This window comes from Barbus barbus (genome assembly GCF_936440315.1).
Source record: "Barbus barbus genome assembly, chromosome: 32".
Taxonomy (NCBI): Eukaryota; Metazoa; Chordata; class Actinopteri; order Cypriniformes; family Cyprinidae; genus Barbus; species Barbus barbus.
Genome location: NC_136760.1, coordinates 16,142,149 through 16,165,369, shown reverse-complemented (window position 1 = coordinate 16,165,369; position 23,221 = coordinate 16,142,149). Strand labels below are relative to the sequence as shown.

Sequence of the window (23,221 nt, the reverse complement as noted above, 5' to 3'; positions counted from 1 at the left end):
GTGTCAATGAGTTTCTCAAGTGGCCAGAGAAAGCAGCTGCTGTTGTTCTCGACACAATCCCAGAGATCAGTCTTCATCACAGACCATGATTAGGAAATCAAAGACATTCCAAAGACTGAACTAATATCTAAAATAATCAGCACTTGAGTCCCCGTCGGGATCTAACTAAAGGCTGAAAAGAGATGACATCACCGCGTGACACTCAAGGAGGGCATGTGCACTGCCTTGTCATTACAAATAATGTAATCTACTAGTTCCTCGGAGACTGGTTCGCTTTCTCAGATGACAAATATCACAAATATGACATCATCCCTTGATCCAAAACACACCATCTAATGGCACGGTCTTATGCACATGTGCTCAGTATTTACAGCTCAAACTGTTGGGCTTGGATTAACACCATCTGCACGCTACAGTAGTAAATAAAGATTAAAGTGGTAAATGGTGACAAACTCAAGCAAACAGAAATAAAGAGGAATTATGAGACAAATTAAGCCAAAAGGCCATGCAGTGGGTCTAAGCTTAAATCCAGAGTTAAAAAAATAAAAAAAATTAAAAAAAATAAAAAAAATCGGATGTTAGCCTAAGAACTGTTTCCTGTGTACCAAAAAAAAAATCATAAATCTAAGCAAAGAGACTTGGCCACAGTTTGGTTTGAATTTGTTTGCATCTATCATCTATAAAACAGTACTGTCAAATGTCCCAGGGAAGGCAAATAAACTGATTATAAATTAATGGAAATATAGTAAAGCCAGAAAAAAAAATCTGATAATTTTAGCCATTAATTAAAGTCTGGATAGTTCAAATATATGACTAGAAGAAATCTAGCAGTGTTTCTGAGCTCTCTTAAAGTTAACATACTCAGGGCTCGCAAAATTTCTAAATCCCTGGTAGCCCTTTGGGCAGGTACTCTTCAGATTTTGATAGCCCGAAAATTTAACTAGCCCAAATAAAATAAAGACCATAAATGTCAATGAAAAACATTTTCAATACACAAATATCAACAAATATCAAGGAAAGAGTTTTATTTTTACTATTTACAAGGTATCTGCAGAATTCTTAAAATTCTATTTAAATGATTTCTAATACCATGTAATGCATTTAAAACTGTCTAAGGCCTTAAAAACTCTTCAGTTTAGTTGTATCAAATTTAAGGACCCGTGGTAGCAATGTTCCCTCTAATTTTTTTTCTAGCTGAGCAAAACTTTTCTCTATTGGGTGGACATTTCGGGCACCTGAGCAAAAGCATTCTTTATACCAGACCTGTACAGCACGCACACAAAAAAGTGAGTAACTTAACTTTAATGTGTTATTTATATTTGATTTGACTCTTGATGTAAATAAATGATGTACATTTTAGGTTACCTGAGAAAACATTTTTACTGTACAATACACTGCAGTTCAAAAGTTTGGATCCATTTTTAAAGAAGTTTCTTATGCTCATCAAGACTGTATCTTTTTGATAAAATACTGAATATTATTTCACAAAATAATATTGTGAAATATTATTGCAGTTTAAAATAAATGTTTTCTATTTTATTATACTTTAAAATGTAATTAATTCCTGTGAAGCAAAGCAGTATTTTCAGAGTCACATGATCCTTTAGAAATCATTCTAATACGCTGATTTTTAAATCAATGCTGAAAACGGTTGTACTGCTTTTATTTATTTATTTATTTTTATACTGTATGTTTTGGGACCGGTGATATTTAAAAAAAAATTAAAAGTTAAAAAGAACAGTGTTTAGTCAAAATAGAGATTTTGTTACAATATAAACTATTCAAAAGTTTGGGGTCAGAAATTTTTTTCTCTCTTTTTTAAAAGATACTTTAAAAATGTTTAAAGAAAGTTAAATAAACTTTATTCAGCAAGGATGTGTTAAATGGATAAAATTGATAGTAAAGACTTCTATTGTTAGAAAATATTTCTATTTTGAATAAATGCTGTTCTTTTAAACTTTTTATCAAAGAATCAAAGAAAAAAGTAACACAGGTTCCAAATAAATATGAAGCAGCACAACAGTTTCAACACTGATAATAAATCAGCATATTAGAATGATTTCTGAAGGATCATGGGACACTGAAGACTGGAGTAATGATGCTGAAAATACAGCTTTGATCACAGGAATAAATGCTATTTTAAAGTATAGGTATTAAAATAGGAAACCAATATTAGAAATTGCTCATTCTCAATGTTTTATCTGTATTTTTGAAATGAATACAGCTTTGATGAGCAAGAGACTCAAAGTCAAAGACTCAAAAACAAGGTCAATTATTTATCAGGTTTATAATATAGCCCTAACATAACATATTATTAAAACAAACTATTTAAACTGATAGAATAGAATAGAATAGAATAGAATAGAATAGAAAACTTAAGCTGAGATCTGTAATTTAAATATAAAATAGTGAACATATGAATTCTTCTATAGCGGTCTAAACATCGTAATGAAGTACAGTTTGTACAATCTTGTGTGTGACTGCACATGTCTCAGAGTTTTGTTACCGTTCTTTGACCATCCTCCACTATTTCCAGCACTTAATCAAGCCACTCTTCTTTAATACGAGGACGTTTTATTTCACGTCATTGCGTTTGTGTTGTTTCTCGTGTTGAGCGCACCGCAACCATTGAAGTATTCAGTTTCTACAGCGACTCATTTGGTGCATCGTTCTCTTTCTATGAAACCTGTAAACCGCATTCACCGGTTCACACTCTGTCGTGACATCAGCTCTATAGAGGTTTGCCCGAGCATTGCTATTCTTTCTCTTTTACTGCGACATTCAATCAAATGGCTTCCAAACTCATTTTTGTGTGTGCGAGGCACATTATTTATTCTGCGCGGGCGCGCACGCTCAGCTTAGAGGGAACATTGCGTGGGAGCCCTGTATTTTAAGGTAGCCCGTTTGGTAGCCCGACTGGAAAACGCAATAGCCCCGGGACGTCGGGTTAGCAATTTTGCAAGCCCTGATACTATAACTCATGTTCAGCTTGTCCTCAAAATGGCCCTGATTTTCCAACATATCAACTTTCAGAAGGTCCCGTGCCAGAACAACACTACCTGGCAAGGAGTTTAAGCTATTCTGACTTTTGGTTTTCTAATACTACTAAATTATCTGCTAAATAAAACCAAAACACACACATATTCTCCATAAATGTGTCATTTTATTATTTTCAGATGTACTGTAAAACCCTGAAGGTGCTGCCTTATCTTGTGCTGGATAATATGAAGAAAGATTAACAGCATCTCTTTAGATGGGTATCTGTCGTCTTTGCCGTTTGAATGTTAGACTATGAAAGTTGGGTTTCCAGCCGTGCTGGGCCTCAGAAACATGAATATAACATTTTCCCTGCTACATTCAGAATTAAAGTAGCACATTATACAGATCCAAAGTAGCTAATTTTGCAGATGCCTTTTCAGGTTGCTGTAATGAGACTCAAATAAAAACGAGCAATGTTCAACTAAATGACGAACATCTATAAAAATGATATGTGAATTGATTAAATGCTGGAAACTTTGGCACATCAAGATTTCATTTATGTTAATGCTGTAGAACCTGAAGCAGAATGTGAATAATATGCAAAACAAACCATGCTACGTCACTGAATCAATTGCTTCACCCCCGTAACTGATGTAGCTGAATGAAATCTCAGATTGTAACAGAAGAATGAACTGAAAGCTGCATTCTGTTCCATTTAACCAGTATGACCTACAGCGCTTGATATATGATCAAATTCCCGAGATTGGGAGGTGACTGGTAAACAATCATGGAGTCCCGTTTCAACTACTCATTGGTCACCTGATTTGGGTCCTATGCAGCAGGACAAGGTCAGAAAACCGTCCACTCATTCCACATCACATTTACCTAAAAATTACCACTCACTCACACACACACACACACACACACACACACAGCCCTCTGTCCTAAAAAGGTAATGTGTTTTCTGAGTGGCTGACTCTGGGTCACCGCTTTTTTTCTTTCCCTTGTCTGAATGGCTGGGCTGTGTCAATGATGTGACTGTACCTTTATGTTGAAAGAAATAGGAGGTTGTGTGTGTGCCCAGTGCATAACCCTCACTGAGTATCTAGGGCACCAATGACAAGTCACCTTCTAAAGAAAGCCAACAGATTTAGCCTTGACTTTCAAACCCAGTTTACAGAAACTATAAACGAGTGCCAGTATGTACATAACCCGAACAATACCAACTCACACAAAAAGTATTTTTTGATTGTTGCTATTAGGGCACTACTGTTCAAAAGTTTGAAGTCAGTAAGATTTATTTATTTTAATACTTTTATTCAGCAATGATGTATTAACCAAATTAGATTGACCAAAATTGACAAAGACGTGAATTGTTGCAAAAGATTTTTTATTTAAAATAAATGCCGTTCATTTGAACTTTCTATTTATCAAGGGATCCTGAAAAAAAGTATTACGATTTTCAAAAAAAAAATGTAATAGCACAACTGTTTTCAACATTGCTAATAAGAAGAAATGCAACAAATCAACATAATGAAATTATTTCTGAAGGATCATGTGACACTAAAGATTGGAGAAATAAATAGCAGATAAAATTTCTGCATTTCAAAATATTAAAATAAAAAACTGTTCCATTAAACTGCAATATTTCACAATATTACCGTTTTTAATTTATTTTTTACGAAATAAATGCAGCTTTGGAAAGCATAAAAGACTTTGAAAAATACTTACAAAAAAAATAACAAATAAATAATAATAAAAAAAAAAACAACTTCCCAAACCCAAACTTTTGAAACAGTAGTGCACACATGCATCAAGTATGTCTTTGCAGTATTTGAAGCTGTCAACTTAAAAACAGTTCAACTTTCTAAAAAGCATCTATTCTATTAAAATATGTTCAATCTTTTGAACATATTTTGAATACAAAAATGCGTTCAGATGTTTTTAGTCTTTGATATCACAAGGCTTGACAAATTTCAGAAATGCTCTGAGCTAAACACTTTGTCGTGACACATGTGAATTTTATTATGCAGTGACAGAAAGCACAGAAAATCATCCTTAAGCCAAATAATAAGTCACTGTTAGCCAGTTAAGCTTAGCTAAAGCTGGAGCGAGTATATTTAGCATTGAGCTCGTTAATTTACAGCAAACACGTAAGCCTGTCATACTATTAAGGACTACAGACACAAATACTCATCCAATGGAAAATATTGCGGTGTGGAAATGGAGTTAAAATATTTACATGGCTTAAAAGCTTATCCAGCAGTACAGAATGTGTTTTCACGTCCTAATCACATCTGACTGCATATGGATACAAGCATAAAAGCCTAATTTCCTCTTCTGACCTCATGTTATACAGAAAATATTGTTTGTAATATGTATCTGCCATTTGTGGGGGTCTATTTTGGTCAAAGTGATGGGGAGAGAGCAGGTGGGGTCACTGCACAGCTGTTGAGCATGAGGCTTCGTTATTTAGGCTTACTGCCCACACACACCATTAAAGGATAAACAACTCAGCAACAGAAAGTGCTCAGAAAAACACTATGGCTGTGTCTGAAATCAGCACCTTCGAATGAAACAGGCTTTCAAGGCACATCGTGTCTAATGATCTAGAAAACATTCAAGTCTGCTTTTATCAAACTCATAACGCATACTTTTCTGTTCAAATTTACTACTAAACTACCGATTAGTACAAGATAATTTAATAAAACAAGGGAATGAATGAATAAGTCATGGAAATCAATTCTTATTTGTTAGCTATGATTTAACTAAAATCAGAGGTAACATTTTATTTTAAGGTCTATTAACTAGTTGCTTATTAGCATGCATATTACTACAATATTAGCCATTTATTAGTAGTAATTAAGCACATATTAATGCCTTATTCTACATGACCTTATTCTACATCCATAATTCTACCCAATACCTAAACTTAACAACTACCTTACAAGCTATTAATAAGTAGCAAATTAGGAATTTATTGAGGGAAAAGTCATAGTTAATAGTGAATAAGTGTTCCCTATTCTAAAGCGTTACCAAAAAATTATTAAATAAAAAAAAACTAATTAAAATTAAATAATAAATAAAACCAGCAGACAATTTATTAATTTGTGGCCACAATAAATATATTTTAGTTTGGATGTTATGTGTGGGGCTCCATACAAATGTCATAAGATGACAAAAAAGAAAAAAAGGGACATTTATAAATAAATCTACTCCTTTAGCCACTCCTTCAGAATCTATTTTTATTCTTTCCACCAAACAGCCGAACTGAACAGCAATATCATCAGTAGTAAAGGACAAATCTAGGATCAGATGAAGGTATCTAAACAGGCAGAATGTTATGCAAACATCTGTATACATTATGTGGATTTCAAACTTTTATTTTGTATTACGCTATAATCAGATGAGATGTGATCATTTAAACTACACCCAGTGGAACAAGCAAAATAAAGTACAACAAATACTATGATGTTAAAAAGCATTCACAGCAACTCTAAGCAGATCAATACACACGATTTTCCTAGAATAGTAAGAATGAGTCATTGAGAGAGTTTAAGGAATTCGTCAGGAATGGGAGGTAACAAATGCCCTTTAGGATTCAACACCACTTAGTTCAGCAGTCTATATAAGCACTTTCTGTCACTGTCTTTCCATGTCTGTTTCATATCAAAGATCACTCAGTCTTAATGGACACTGCACAGTCTCTCTCTGAACTCGGTCACTGATACCGACCCACTTTACTTACAGTAAGAAACCAGATATACTGGGATTCTGAGTTCATTTAACGTACACAGACTAAAAATCACAGACTAAAGAGGACACGCAATTCATTAAAATTATATGCTTTCATATTTCACCTTTCTGAAACGCTCAAAAACTTTCAATAGCAAAATGAATGAAAACAAAAAATGAAAAACAGACAAAGTGTCTCCAGATAACTTACTGTAGCAGTAATGCTTGTATCAGAGGTGTCTCACTGAGGAAAGTGAACTACGTTCACTGCATTTCAATCACGAAAGGGTTAAATGCAGAGTAATGCTCAGGATAGATATATTCGCTGCTCTTCCAAAGAGATGTATCAGCTCTGGAGAAGGTCAGAGAGCGAACAAGCAACAGGAAGAAGGGAGGACAGCAGAAGGCCATGTGGTACTGGCATACACACACACACACACACACACACACACACACACACACAAGCTCCCCTTTACTGTCAATCACACCCCCTCTACAGGAGTACTGTGCAGCAGCTAAAGCTTCGTGTGAAGAAAGACATCAGACGTTTTCAAATATAGCACGGTGCTTTCCCACCACAGTCATGCCATAGCAGGCCTCACAGACTGGCAGGGAGGAGAGTAGTGGAAATGTGATCCTGTGTGACATGAAAGCACAAGGACAAAGTGAAGTTTGACACACTGATGTGATGTGTTAGTGAGCTAAAGCATGAATGCAGATCACAGTAATATAACAATGGAATGAAACATTGCAGGGATACAAGGTTTAATAAGGAGTCTAGATGAAAATAACACACAAGAGACCACATTCACATTAAATTATATGAAACCATATTATCAGCATAAAAATTTGAATTAAAAAGTGAATAGAAATTTCAGAATACGTGTCTAGTTAGCAAATCAAATGTGTCACAAATGTGTCTCCTGTGTTTGTGATGGGCAAGATTTTTTATGTGCCTCTCATGCTTACCACATCAACTTCATTTTAACAAAAATATAATTTAAAATAACTGTTTGATATACAGGTGCATCTCAAATTAGAATGTTGTGGAAAAGTTAGTTTATTTCAGTAATTCAACTCAAATGGTGAAACTCGTGTATTGAATAAATTCAATGCACACAGACTGAAGTAATTTAAGTCTTTGGTTCTTTTAATTGTGATAATTTAGGCTCACATTTAACAAATCAGAATACATCATAAGACCAATAAAAAAAATAAAAAATAAAAAATAATTTTTGTGAATTGTTGGCCTTCTGGAAAGTATGTCAATTTACTGTATATGTGCTCAATACTTGGTAGGGGTTCCTTTTGCTTTAATTACTGCCTCAATGTGGCGTGGCATGGAGGTGATCAGTTTGTGGCACTGCTGAGGTGGTATGGAAACCCAGGTTGCTTTGATAGCGTCCTTCAGGTCATCTGCATTGTTGGGTCTGCATGGTGTCTCATCTTCCTCTGGGCAATACCCCATAGATTCTCTATGGGGTTCAGGTCAGGCGAGTTTGCTGGCCAATCAAGCACAGTAACACCATGGTCATTGAACCAGCTTTTGGTACCTTTGGCAGTGTGGGCAGGTGCCAAGTCCTGCTGGAAAATGAAATCAGCATCTCCATAAAGCTTGTCAGCAGAAGGAAGCATGAAGTGCTCTAAAATTTCCTGGTAGATGGCTGCGTTGACTGTGGACTTCAGAAAACACAGTGGGACCAACACCAGCAGATGACATGACGGCCCAAATCATCACTGACTGTGGAAACTTCACACTGGACTTCAAGCAGCATGGATTCTGTGCCGCTCCACTCTTCCTCCAGACTCTGGGACCTTGATTTCCAAATGAAATGCCAAATTTACTTTCATCTGAAAAGAGGATTTTGGACCACTGAGCAACAGTCCAGTTCTTTTTCTACACAGCCCAGGTAAGACGCTTCTGATGTTGTCTCTGGTTCAGAAGTGGCTTGGTAGCCCTTTTCCTGAAGACGTCTGAGCGTGGTGACTCTTGATGCACTGACTCCAGCTTCAGTCCACTCCTTGTGAAGCTCTCCCAAGTGTTTGAATCAGCTTTGCTTGACAGTATTCTCAAGCTTGCGGTCATCCCTGTTGCTTGTGCACCTTTTCCTACCCAAATTCTTCCTTCCAGTCAACTTTGCATTTAATATGCTTTGATACAGCACTCTATAAACAGCCACACCTTTCAGTAATGACCCTCTGTGACTTACCCTCTTTGTGGAGGGCGTCAATGTTCGTCTTCTGGATCATTGCCAAGTCAGCAGTCTTCTCCATTATTGTGTTTTCAAAGAACAAGAGATACCCAGAATTTATACTGTAGGGATGGTCATTTATTGAAACTCAAATATAAATATTCTAATATTTTGAGATACTGATTTTTGACTTTCATGAGCTGTAAGCTCTAAATCATCAAAATTAAAAAAAAAAACCTTTTGAAATGTTTTACTTTACATGCAATGAATCTAAAATAAATGAAAGTTTCACTTTTTGAAATAACTTACAAGAAAAAAAAGTTTACTTTTTCATGACATTCTAATTTATTGAGATGCACCTGTATTTAAAAAAAAAAAAAATTATTTCTGTGATGGCAAATCTGAATTCTCAGCAGCCATTACTCCACTCTTCAGTGTCACATGATCCTTCAGAAATCATTCTAATATGCTTACTGGTGCCCAAGAAACATTTCTTATTGTTGTTGTGGAAACCAGAATACTTTTTGTTAGGATTCTTTGATGTAGAGACAAAGGTTTTTTGTTTTTTGTAAAAAAAAAAAAAGCAAAATATTGGCTGACTAATTGTCCTGGCCGACATACAATCTAAATCACTAGACTGGAGGAAAAAAAAAAAATTGTGAAGGGAAGCTGACCAAGTTGTTTCCTCTCTAAACAAAACCAATGTGCTGAGTACACTAAACCAAGAGAGGGATCTCTGGAGATAACATTATGACAGTGTGCAGGACAGAGTCTAGGTGAGATAAAACAGATCATGGCTGTTTAAGATTACTGCATTCTGTAAGAGTGAGGAGTAAAGAGGAACAGCAAATGAGTGTTTGAGAGATAGACACATCACACAAAAACACAAAGAGAAATAGTGAAAAAAGCCAAGATCCTCACCTGTGCTGAGCTCCTGAAAGAGATCAGAGCTCCACCTAGTGCCCCTTCTCAAACCCTCACACACACACACACTTACAAATAGTTTTCTTTCCATTTCCCTGTTGTGCTCATAATGCACTTATGCAATTAGGTCAAGTAAACAATTCAGCAGTAACGTTTGAGGAAAGTTAACTTTGGACTGAATTATTCAACAGCCTGGGCATTTATCCAGCATTTTACAACTCAGATTGTGGGCAGAACTTTCTTTTGGGGAGACCCTCAATAGGAGAAATAATTATTTCCTATTATTTTATATTACAAAAAAACTTTTAGAAAGCACATTAAACTATCTAAAAGCATACAGAATGTCCTCATTTAGATAAGTAAATGCATGTTTGTATTTCTGTAGATGCCATCAAATAGTAATTAAACTGATTACTTTTTTTTCAACTGAATAAAAACCAAACGCACATCAGTGGAGTCGTTTTAAAAATTTATTTGGATTTGTGTCTTAACACTTTGACAAGCTGGAGGAATTTTTTGAAGTCAATTGTTTTCCATTTTGTGGAGTTGCACTAAATAACCCCACCCACTGTAAAATCTCATTGGTCCAAAATGCCACTCCTCATAATTTTATATTAAATAATCAATTATAATGAGAATGTGTTGTGTCATTTTTATTTTCAGTCCAATAACTACAGTGCTTGTACATGCTGCAAGCAAACTAGTAAATAAACACCAACATTCATCCACTGCATAATCAACACCTTGTTTGCACACAAAAACAGGTTTTAAAGTTTAGCTGCACAGAAGTCAGTCATCAGCGCTATGAAATTAACATGTTATTCTGCTTCACTTTCATGGCTCTAAACAGTTTCAAACCATTCAAAATACTAATGGCAATGTATTTTTGCACAAACCTGAATCAAATTTCTCTGTGTTATGGAGAAAAAATATAAGATTAGGCAAAGCAAGTTTGGCAGAGGATGCATATTTAGGAGAGAGGGAACAATTCCCCAACCTCCTTTACGCATATCCTCACTTTACCACAGAGAAAAATGAGAAACAAACATGCTTGTATATGCCTCATTAAAAATGGGCAAAACCAGATGAGGCTCTTTAATATTTCTTAATCCTATCTGACATGCTTGACAAAAAGAAACCAGACTAAAGGCAGAGAGTGCAAATATGCATGAACACAGACTCATACTGTGAGAGCTAAAATATATACCAAAGAAACAACAATAAACAGCCCAAGATAGAGACTTCTGGATAAGATTTATCAGCATATGACAAACAGAAAGACACTGTACGTTGAGTCAAAGCACTTTATCTCTCAACATGCTCTCTCCCTTTAGCATTTCTTTCTTTGCACCTGGACAGCAGAGAGAATTCTAGGAGCCTTTAGACCATGTACAACTGACAGAAAGACGATCCATCCTGCAAAGACTAGGAAGTAGTCACTGTAGAGACAGGCATGCCAAATGGGATGGTCTGGGAAGGACAAGACAGCCGAGTGAACTGAGAAACACGTGACATGTACCCAAAACCACGATATGGTTTCACACCAGAGAAGCTTTGCTACCACAGAGTGTTTTTGTTAGAGGTTTACGCTTTATGACTGGTAAGGTGCAAGAGTGTAAATCTGGAAGAGGGATTTAGCAGCAGGTAGAAAATCAAGTACAGCACCCACATACAGACAATGGACCTTGCCAAAGTTACAACGGCTGTCATCAAAACCACAGGCACAAAAGGATAACGAAAAGCTGGCCAACTCATCAAGAACTCAAATGAATGGAGATAACAGTTCATTAGAGTGCTGCTTTGTTGATAGAAACATAAATCACAATGAAAAACTTTTAATGAGGGCACCAAGTGGGTCACGGTAGGAAAACATTTCATATAAATAACATGGACCAATGCCAGTTGGTCCATCTGGCCAGACACACAATGAGTGTAGCCTCTTTATCCATTAGGACTTCTGTATCTTCCTGTGTCAGCAACAAACTGAAAACTCAGTTCTTGCCAAAGACAAAATGAACAAAGTTTATAGATAAACAAACATGCATGGACACTTAAACTTTACTCTCACCAACTATTACTTTAAAATTGTGAGATAATCGTAACTGAAAGGTCAATGTCTATAAATGTTATTCTGTACATACTGTATGGACAGAAAAAAAAAAGCATTTTAAATGACCAATTACATTACAGCTGTCAATCTGTTGTATTTGGCCAAAGCTGACTTGAGTCTTTTGCATTGATGACAAGCCATTATTATAAGAAAATAATAATCTACAAAAAAATCATCCTACAAAAAATCCTGTTATTGATAACCAGAACTGATTTTTAATTGTTTTATTTTTGCTTTTTGACACAATAACTAGACAATCATTAGACTATGAAAATAAAATAGTTTTTGGTTGAATAGACAACAGTATAATTAATATTCTACTGGGTGAGAATCACCAGTATTTATCAGCTGACCCATATTAAAAAAAAAAAAAAAAAAAAAAAAAAAAGTAACGCTAACAAATATCAAATCAAACCAATTGTAATTAGTGCTTAAATACCAAATTATGTTAAATAAAAATATTTTTTATGGGTCACATTAGACACCTTCAGATTTTAGGCTTGACAAGAAATAAACAGAAGTAGTCGTGTATCTACTTATGATTAATAACTATTATGAGGGGATTTAAGTTTTTTCCGACCCACTAATGTTTTGTGTTTAAATGTTAGCAACCTATTCTTCTACTAGCTTAAGACAGGTAAAATACAGCTTGACATTATTATAGACAGTGGGGGGCAGAATCAGACTAACAAAGTTGAATGTGGCATCCCTGGGTATCTGTGTGAATGCTTTTCTAAAGGCAAAGAGAATGTGTGAAAAAGACATTTGTATCCACCCGTCCTCTTTCCATGTCTCTCCTCAGGCAATTTTTCTATCTCCACCACTCCATCCATCAAATAAACCATGGAGACTTATCTCTCCATTACTGCATTATGTCTGACAGATATATTGCACAGAGATAATGCCTAATCTTTTGATAAGCACTACTGGAAGAAAATACAGCGGTCTCAAGCTAAACTGTAACAAAAAAGTGCCCCATTTCCTAGGCAAACATTTAGAAAAGTGCCCTATTTCCTAAGCACTTCTGAGCTACTCTAGTGTCAAACTGGTAAATTGAAGCCAACAGGATATATTTTACCAAATTATAGTGTTCTGGCTGGATGGTTGGATGAGTACTCACACATACAGCAGAGTCCAAAAGTCTGAGACTATAGTGAATACATTTGAATGTAATGAAAGAGTATTAGACTAAGAAAATGCAATATCTCTCATACTTTTAGATGTCAAATTAAAACTAAAATAATAGGGCATTGGGTACAGATATATTTATATAACTACACAAATTTACATACATAATTTTTTATTTATTTTATTTTTGCAAATATAAACTTTAGGGAAATTATGCAACGCTTTAAGCATAAGCACCTGTAGTGTCAAGATTTTCTTTTACCCAAGGAATCAAGGAACTGGTTGTTTTAAAGTAATAGTGTATTTACTGCATTTACTGCAAATTGAGAGGGTTTTGTTGATTCACATACCTTCAAAGTAAATGACTTGCAAATGCAACAAAATTTCGTACCAGGCGACTGTCTGTAGTTGTATTCTTCTTTTTTTATGTCAAAATGGTGGAATTTGTTTGGAATTAATTACTTTATCCTTAAAAGTCTTTCGACAATGGGCGGAAATAATTGCACAATCAACTTTTAGCATTTAACGTTTTTGCATACAATATCTTTGCATGTAATGTGCCAAAATACGAACAGGAAAAGCAAAGATTAGCATACGGTCTCAGAAAATCATGTCAAAATAGAAAAATATCAGACTTGTTCAAACAATCATCATATGTCAAGTGCCAACGCTGATGGCACACCTGCTGAGAAAAAAAGCAGATGTGCCAGTATGAGACAGAGAGAGAGAGAGAGAGAGAGAGAGAGAGAGAGAGAAAATGACGGTGACACAGAGGATCATTCTTCCACGTCAAATCAATGAACACCCAAGGAAAAGTGAAGAATGGCATTTTAAAATTTCTGGGATTCAAGAGTTCGCATAGCTTAGGTATGATCATCATCACACAGAACATGTTTTGTGACATTTGTTCCAAAGTGGGCAGACACATATGGATTTCAACACTGGAAAATATCAGCATTTAAAAATTATTTAGAGAAATAGACTGTAAGAAAACACAGTGAATGTCGGAAGCTTTAAAATGCTTGTGACCATAATAGCAAAGAATGCTCCACAAAAAATGATGTGCAGTGTCTTGTGCACGCAAACTACATGACGAGAAAGAACAGAAGCAGGTAAAAAACAAAACAAAAAAAAATTCTACACATTGTAATAATATATTGTTTTATACACATATGAATGTATATAGTTTTTAAGCTGGTAAAGACAATAACTTACCACATCAAGTGAACTTTTTAGTTCCCAGAACATCCACAAGATGGACAAAAATGCTGATGCTGTAAAAGGTAGGCAGATGTACAGTATGACAGGATGACCATGTGTTCATTCTTATGTATTGTTCATTCTTGTGTAGCAAAATATTTGGCCAATGGTGATTCTGTTGCCAATGTGTGCATTTGACACATGCATTTGCACAGTCTGGTCTCTTAATGAAAACACAGTGAATCATCCAACCCAGTATGCATAGTAGACCTAGTAGATAACTACAACTCACTAGCGCCACCATAATCCAAAATTCATTGTGTGTGTGCTACGAGCTTACAAGTTCTACAGATATTGTCAAAATACCAGTCAACATGAGCTGTGAATTCTTTAACATGGGCTTGACACTATTGGCCATCTACTACACACTGCATCTAACAAGTGAATGTTGAAGATTAAAAACCACGATGGGGTGGTTCTCCGTTACGCTATACAAAAGTATGTGTGCGTGCATGCAATTTAACATGCACAACTTGGGTGGAGGTTTGATCTCCCTCCAGATCTGGCTTTTTGCACTCTTACGAAGAAAATTTTAAAGGCTTAATTGAAAAATCATGTTCGCTCTCTTTCTCTCGCTCAACCACAGACTGAACCCATCACCTCCGCAAAAAACAGCATCTTGCCTCTTTTCCTCTGTGACATCCACTGTGCTAAGGAAGTTTAGTGCCATTTGCAGAGGCAATAGTTTGCAGCTGATAAGGCCGTATAAATCATTTCATCAACTCCTGATCCATCTGACAAATAGATATGAAAAACTGAGTAGCATTTTGGGAAGACAAATCCATCCACAACACAGCATACAACCAGAAACGAGAAGATACATATGTCTAAAATATGCTGGCATTTGTTGTTAGGTGCGTCCTCATGACATCCTGGGATTACTAGATAACCTCAGGTGAATTCAATAAAAACTTGAATCAAACAATGGCAATAAAGGATCTCATTCTCATTTGTATTTCTTGGCTAACTGATTTCATTGGCATTGTTTACTTCAAACTAATCAATAACAGGAAAAAAAAAACCATCCATGTAAAAGTTCCGCTAATAAAAGTACTGCTGACTACCTGCCAAATTCAAATGATTTTGCTGAGAGCAAAAAAGGGCTACACTATCCAGCCAGGAAAAAATTGACAACTGTGCCTGCATATTCCATGTTAAGAGACTAACCAAATGCAATTTGCAAACCACACATAGTTCAACAACTGTCTGGAGTTATTAACTTCCATCACGTGGGCAACAATGTTTTAAACAAATGCAATTACATAAATTTAAACCTCCTCAAAGCATCTTAAACTGAATAAGCAAGCAGCCAAACAGCTGATGGAGCACAAAGAATCAACCTAAAAGCACTGTTATGTTTCAATGAAGTCACAACGGCTGCGAAGGGAACAAGGGCATGAAAAACAAAGATATGAGCCTTCTAACCTCTAATCGGATGTGCTTTTTCTACTGTGTCACACATACATTTAAACAATCAAAAAACACAAGAGCAATAAGAACTGTGGCCTCCATTAGCATACAATGACTTCATTAGGCCTTAGAAACAAGACTGTTTTTCCCAGTGTACACAGGATTGTGTGGACCACTGCCAGAAAACATCCTGAGCGATCAACACATCTGGGATCCTCACTAAATATACGTTTTTTGTGTGCGTCTGGGCAGAAGTTATGTCTGTGTGTAAATATGGTGCATAGTCTGTCCATGGTCAGGAGCTCATGTGTATGTGTGTTTATACTTCGCAGTGAGTATGAGATGTTCTCAACTCATAATTGTGGCACATCCGTTTTCTCTAAACTAAGAAAACATGCCCTCCAAGCTTACGTTTTAAAGGGGTCATATCACGAGGAATCAAATTTTCCTTGAACTTTCCAGGATGAGTTCAGTGTATTATGAAAACATACTGTAACTTTCGAAACTCCCTCCCCAGTGGAAAAAAGAAACTGAACTGCACACGACTTGTTCTTTTGCAACTTGATGAACACATTTATACATCACCAACTCCTGTTTGATAGTCAGAAACGCAAAATAAGGAGAAATCTGTTGAAATACTTTTATTTCTAAGAAAAGACGGTTAAGCTTTGTACTGTTGCTGGCTGTGTGTAGCACCTACAGCTCTGCGCTTTCTTCTGAATAGTCACGTTATTTTGAACAAGATTCCTGATTAATTTCAGTCCTACCTTCGCAATATGTGGACATTTTAGTCATAGATTATTTTGTGAACATGTCACAAAAGAAGATGATACACAGAAGCTCTAAAGCATATGTGGCAACAAATAGCCTATTATGGTGCAAAAAAAGAGAAAAGACTAAAACATTGCATTATAAGGAGAAAAAAATACAAATAACCTCTCCCTTTTTTACAAGATTCATTTTTGGCGTTTATGCCTTTATTGGATAGGACATTATATTAGACCGGAGAGAGAAAGGGGGTTGGGGTCGGGAAAGGTCCATGAGTCGGGACTCGAATTCAGGACACCCAAAGTGCATCGGCACTATATGTCAGCGTGCTGCCCTATTGGTGCCGACATAAGGTAACCTCTTTAAAACACATTTTTAAAAATTTGCACTTTATTTAGGCTATGAATGACTATTGATTGCTCAAATACTATTGATAATATATTTAGTGTTGTTACACATCTTAGTCTCTGATTATTAAACCACATGTGCACGTGCTGGCATTTTAAACATTTCTCTGCTGTTCAGAATCTTCTCTACAAATTTCCCAAAAGTTATATCCAGGCAAAATCTTTCAATGGAGAAACAAAGACAAAGGCACCAAGCTATGGCCTACATCGTTTGCAAGTAAAATGCAAAAACCAGGTGCTTGTGTTACAGTACATACAAAAGAGCTGTTTCACAATCTTTTCTCAACAGTAAGGCCCACGCCTCAGGAGCCTCAGCTGCTCCTCATCCCAGCGCAGGGGGAGATTTGAGGCCCCACACCGGTTCACTCTGCCTTCAAACCCCAGTGCTGGGTCTCTAACAATGATGTCAGCCCCTGCACTTATGCAACATGGTCAGCCATGACTCAGAGAGAAAGCAGGAGGGTCTACAGGGAAGTTCTGCTCTTGAACAACAATGGGACTATGTGAGAGAAAGTTCAGGGGCATCAAGACCTTTTTCTCATTAAATGTTCTCATAAACTGCATTTATTAGATAATTGTTGAAAGACCAATTTTCTGTAACTTTATATGTGCCTGTTATGCTTTTATAAATTTGTAGGAAATATTTATTTGTACATGTTCGGATTTTATTCCACATAGCTTCTCAGAGACTAGGATAGAAGGGTTAGTTCATCAGTAATATTTAAAAAGGAGAAAGGAACACAAAGAAACTCAGGGCTGTATGTACTGTCTTCCTGTCATATGAATAAAACAATGACAGCCTTTGAGAAATTACAATATTAATCAAGGGTAACACGAGAAGTACTGTTGGTGATGAGAAAACAATGCAGTCTCATCGCGATGTCATGGTCTCTTCCTGCTTAGGCCAGAACAAGACTACAGCTGCTATTATCTTGTTCAGAGAGCTGATCCTTATTCTGATTAATGAGCAGTTGCTTCAGAAGGCCCTGCGGGTTACGTCTGCTGAATGATGGCTACGGGTTTTTCTGTGCCAACCTCGACACATGGTCATTCCCTCATTATGAGAAGTGTGTGTGTGAACTGAAACATCAAAGCAACATGAACCAGATGTATTATTCTGTTTTATTTTCACATGCAAAACATTTTAGGATAAATATTTATTTTAACCCATATATTCACAAGTACAATTTTTAAATAAAACTCGTAAATTTGTAAATTAAAACTTAATCTGAAATTAAAATTAATCCTAAATTAATTAAAAATGAATCCCAAATACTATTAACTGATAAAAATGACAGAAGCAACAACAAAATTACAACAAATTACTAAAAATATAAAACCGTATTTAAATGTGCATGCTTAGTTCTAGTTTTACTTTTAATTATCTTTGCTATAATCTATATAAAAGTTAAAGGTCCCATATTGTACACCTTTCTGGAGTTTTATTTTAGGTTTTGATGTTTTTAAGAATATATATTTGTGGTATAAGTACCAAAAACCATCTCAATATATTTTTATAGCTCTTCTCTCAGGAGCTCTGCTAAGAACAGGTCGATTTTGGTCTGTCTAATTAATATTCATGAGCCTATCTTCTGATTGGCCTGTTATTTTCTGAGTAACGCACGGCTAGGCTAACCACAGGTAATTAGGGTCATGTAGGACCGATGTCACAATTACGTCACAGAGCAGGCTGGAGGCAAAACAAAGAGAAAACTGGAGGCGGCCCATTAAAACCAGCACAGATTCAGCTACATAAGGAGCTTAATATATCTTTTTGTTGTGATGTTGGGTGCCAGAATCGACGTAATACAGCCTCAAATTAGAAATTTGATCACATACCTGCTGCCACTGCCAGAAAAAAAACGACGACAGCTGTGGTTAAATGCGATAAAACGAGCGAACTGGACAGAAACGATAGTCAAAATGTTTCCATGTTGTTGTTGCTCAGCAATGGCATGAACGCGATGCTCTGTGGGGGTTTGGCAAAAGGACGGTGGACGGTGCTCGGGATGGTGACTGAAGGCGGTGACTGAGTAGTTCGGACGTCACATTTTTACGGATGTCACAAGGGCTTGTGAAAAGGCACAGCTACTTTATGCAGACTTTGTGCACTTTACTGTGGATTGACTGTTCTGAAACTTAAATGGTAGTTACATAGCCCTTAGACCTCTGTTATCATGAAAAAAGCCAGGATATTTCAGTTTTGACAATATGGGACCTTTCATAAAAACACAGACAATTCATTAAACTTGTTAAATTTATTCTTTAGCAAATATCACATTTAACAAATTTCTAATACTGTATATTGTACTATAGTGATGTCTAAATTCATTTTAACATTTAAAAACTACTGACATTATTTTTTTATACCATCACAGTCTGGTTTTCTGGGTCTCTAATTCACAGCCCATTAAGAAGTGAACCAATTAATACAAATTGCAGTTTTAAAATGATTTGAAGCAGACAAGGAATGAGCTTTGAGAAAGTATACACTACAACAGTCATCTGACTCAAGGACCACAGACGGAAAGTGAGGTTAACCATAAACTTACTAGACTAGACATCCTGTTCTGTAATCCACATCATGCTCCTTCCACTGCCTGTTGCTGCAAAATATAGCAGCCTATGGAAAGACAGCTTTGTTATGAAACATAAGAGCTATGATCAGTCACGAGGCAAAGCTCCCCACGATCACTGTGATGAAAACAGATATGAATGGACAGGATGATCCTTTGACTCTAGTTTGGAGAACGAAAACTGAAATTTGCCTATTCATATACTGGAGAAAACATTTGCACTAAGCTCAATGAAAATTCGCTGAAAATGTGCTTAACCTCAAGCCATTTAAGATGTAAATGTGTTTGTTCTTCTTTGGAACAGATTTGGAGAAATTTAGCATTAAATCATTTGTTCACTAATGGATCATCTGTAGTGAATGGGTGCCATCAGAATAAGAGTTTAAATAGCTGAAACACCACAAAGCAATTGACTCAACTCCGTTCCATCAAATAACATTTTGTGAAGCAGAAAGCTGCATGTTTGTAACATACAAATCCATTATTAAGACATTAACTTCAAATCATTGCTTCTGGCTAAAATAGGAGTCCTGTATCCATGATTTGCTTTCTCGAGTAAAAAAGTCATCTTGCCAGAATCAGGGGAGAAACATGCACAGATCAAGTACTGTTTACAAGTGAACACAGTCAAAAAACCTTCTAACTAAATATGTCATATGTCCTTTTGATGCGAGGACAGCAGGCAAAGGACTTATTCAGCTTCTTATGATTGATCATGGACTCATATTTGGCCAGAAGCAAAAGTTTAATGTTAAAATGCCTTGATAGATTTGTTTCTTAAAAACATTAAATTTTTCACTTGTTAACTGATGGACTGCAGTCATGTGAACTGATTGTGGATTATTGTGATGTTTTTAATATCAGCTTTTTGAACTCACATTCTGATGGCACCCATTCAACGCAGAGGATCCATTTGTGAACAAATTATGTAGTGCTAATTTTTTCCAAATGCGTTTTGGAGAAATATACTCATTTACATCTTAGACAGCCCGAGGGTGAGTAAATTTACATTTTTGGGTGAACTATTCCTTTCATAAAATAAATATTTTGAAAAAGACTAAGAATGATTAGCAATAAAAACATCAAAAAATTTATGGATAAGCAATTTAATATATAACTTTTAGCCTGTTTACACCCTAATGGAGAGATGGACATGACAAAAGCATGCTGAACATTTAATGTCTTTGGAGTATAAAACAAACCTACATCATTGGGCCAGTTGTCTCAGTTTCAGTCTATCCCAATATCTAAGCGCTTCATTTTCTCACTCTCTCTCTCTCTCTCTCTCTGGTTGAAGATCTATGCTAATAGCTGCCAGCATTACAAAACCCATTAAACTCAGATTTTAAAGGCCAAGCAGGAAATCGTTAAAGCTCAGGAGGGTTTCCAAATGCAACCCAGGCACACCCTGAATAGAAGTAAAAAGACCTGATGGCAAATTACTCCTATTATTGTTTTGCCACTTTTTATTGTATACTTTTATCATGAATATTAGCCATTTCTCAAACAAACAGACGTGGCAGCCTGTTTCATACCCTTTGTAAAGGCAAAACAAGGTTTCATAATTCAAATGTAAATGGAAAGAGATTATACACTTGCATTTATTACTGTTTGCTTTACAGTAAGGGCTCTTTGACAGGGCAGATCACAAATGCTCGTTGTCAGCCATATGCATTTATATGCATTCACATTGTCTAATAAAATCCATGTGTTAAAAAAAGTAATGACCTTGGATTTAAAACCCATGCAAAAAGATAAATCAGTATAAGGTTCCTGTAGCTCAAATAGTAGAGCATGGCGCAAGCAACGCCAAGCTCATGGGTTCGATTCCCAGGGAAAGCAAGAGCTGATAAAATGTAAAAACTGTAACTTGAATGCAATGTAAGTCGCTTTGGATATAAGCGTCTGCTAAATGCATAAATGTAAACTAGTCCACTTTTTCACTGACTTCTATTTTTATTTTTAAGTAAAATACATAGTCTCTCAATAGGATGTCATAAAACTGATTGCTTAATTATATAAATTCACTATGCAAATGTTGTTTAAAATAGTTTTAGATGGTCTACAGCATGTCACACAGAACAGCTTCCCATTACCAATTCAGACTAACTACCCAACCCAAATGTAAATATGAAATTGTTTCTAGCAGAACTAAATTCAAAAAGGAACCACAAAGTCATAAATCAGCATCAGTGATGGTGTTATATTAGGTCAATGCAAATGAGACTGGATCATAAAATAATCCAGTGCAGCACAGCAAAGGCAGGTTTTGTTTTGTTAATTTGTGTGCTAACTGTATGCATGTACATAGAGCTCTTAAACTACAGTTTAAACGAACCCTAACCCTTTTTACATAGATACAATTAACTTTTACATTAGTTGTGTACAACTAAGAGAGTAAGATTCGCGATTTAGAATGTACACCCCAATGCAGAGTCCGTGACATCACGAGCATCATCAGGTGTCAAATTCATTTCTCTGCTTTTGAGATGCATCTCCCCAGGAGCGCGCTTCATGACCGCGCACCCCAGATGGGAAGCATGCAGTGTATCAAGTAACGGGAGCGACCCTTCCTTTAGCCACAATGAAGGATAAACAGACCATTGGATATGCTTTGCTTGGCGCTTCGAAACCTCGCCCTGTTCTTATCTTACGGATACACTTCAATAAAGTTCAATATTTTAGTTCACGGTCTATTTTGCCCACTTTTCACGTGTGAGCACAAACATCATTCAATTTCTGGCGCACGGGAGCGCGCATCCTGTTCGCTCTTTAACTCAAGAAACCTTGATGTAAGTTAAACTAAAGAAACATTACAAAATAGTAGTCGTACTGTATAACTGCAACGCTTAACGTAAAACTAAAGAAATAAGAACATAAAGACGATTCAAAAATACTTCTCTCGGAAATCGCTAAACAAACTGACAAAAACAAACCACCAACAGGTTTGAGGAGAAGCAGCTTTAGCTCGTTAACGCTATTTATTAATTCCTGAAGAGTATTAAAACACAAACCTACTTATGTTGCGTTTACTGTTCTGTTAATTTCTGAAAACAAGACTAAACTCACTTGGGGAATTACGCACAAGCGAAATAATGTTTAAAAGGTGTAACACCCAAGGAACTGTGCGTAAGTACGTTAATTAATTGAACAACTTACCGAGAGGTACTTGTCACTGAAGTTTAGGAGTTATTTCCAAACTGTAGTTCGTGAACACAAAAGCGGCATCAAAGAATATCTCAACAAACATATCTTGTCAAACGAATGAGTTGCGTGAGTGCAGGGGAACCGCGCGCGCGTCCGTCTGTCATTCACGCTCACCAGCGCGCGCCTCGAACTTGCATTTGTCCTCAGCAGCAGCTTCCGGGAGACGTGAGTGTAATCTTAAAGGCATAGTTGATCCACCCAGAAAAAAAAAATCTATAATAATTTGCTCACCATCATGACGTTTCAAAGCTGTATTGCTTTGTTTCTTCTGTGGAACACTAAAGGAGATTTAAGGGACTGACAGAGACAGTCACCATTCACTTTCTTTGAAATAAGTTAAACTGAATGGTGACTGAGGTAGTTTTTCCAAACATCTACGTTTTGTTCGTTTTTGGGTTGAAACAATATAAGGGTGAATATAATATAGCCAACAATCCCTAAATTGAAATCATACATGAAATCATAATACATAACAGTTGTTCCCTTATCATCAGCTGTTCCATTATTCATTATTTTGAATGAATA

At 36.1% G+C, this 23,221-nt stretch overlaps 1 protein-coding gene across 2 annotated transcripts in view; it reads right to left on the bottom strand.

The window, feature by feature from the left end:
- LOC306852449 (supervillin-like) overlaps nucleotides 1-22,823 on the bottom strand; it is a 71,820-nt gene extending 48,997 nt beyond the window's left edge. Inside the window, exon 1 of one of the 2 annotated variants that reach the window (XM_079389299.1) lies at nucleotides 22,649-22,823. The gene's annotated coding sequence lies outside the window, so the exon portion shown is untranslated. The remainder of the gene's footprint in view (nucleotides 1-22,648) is intronic. The other variant, XM_079389300.1, reaches the window with a different exon arrangement.
- Nucleotides 22,824-23,221: the final 398 nt, after the last annotated feature.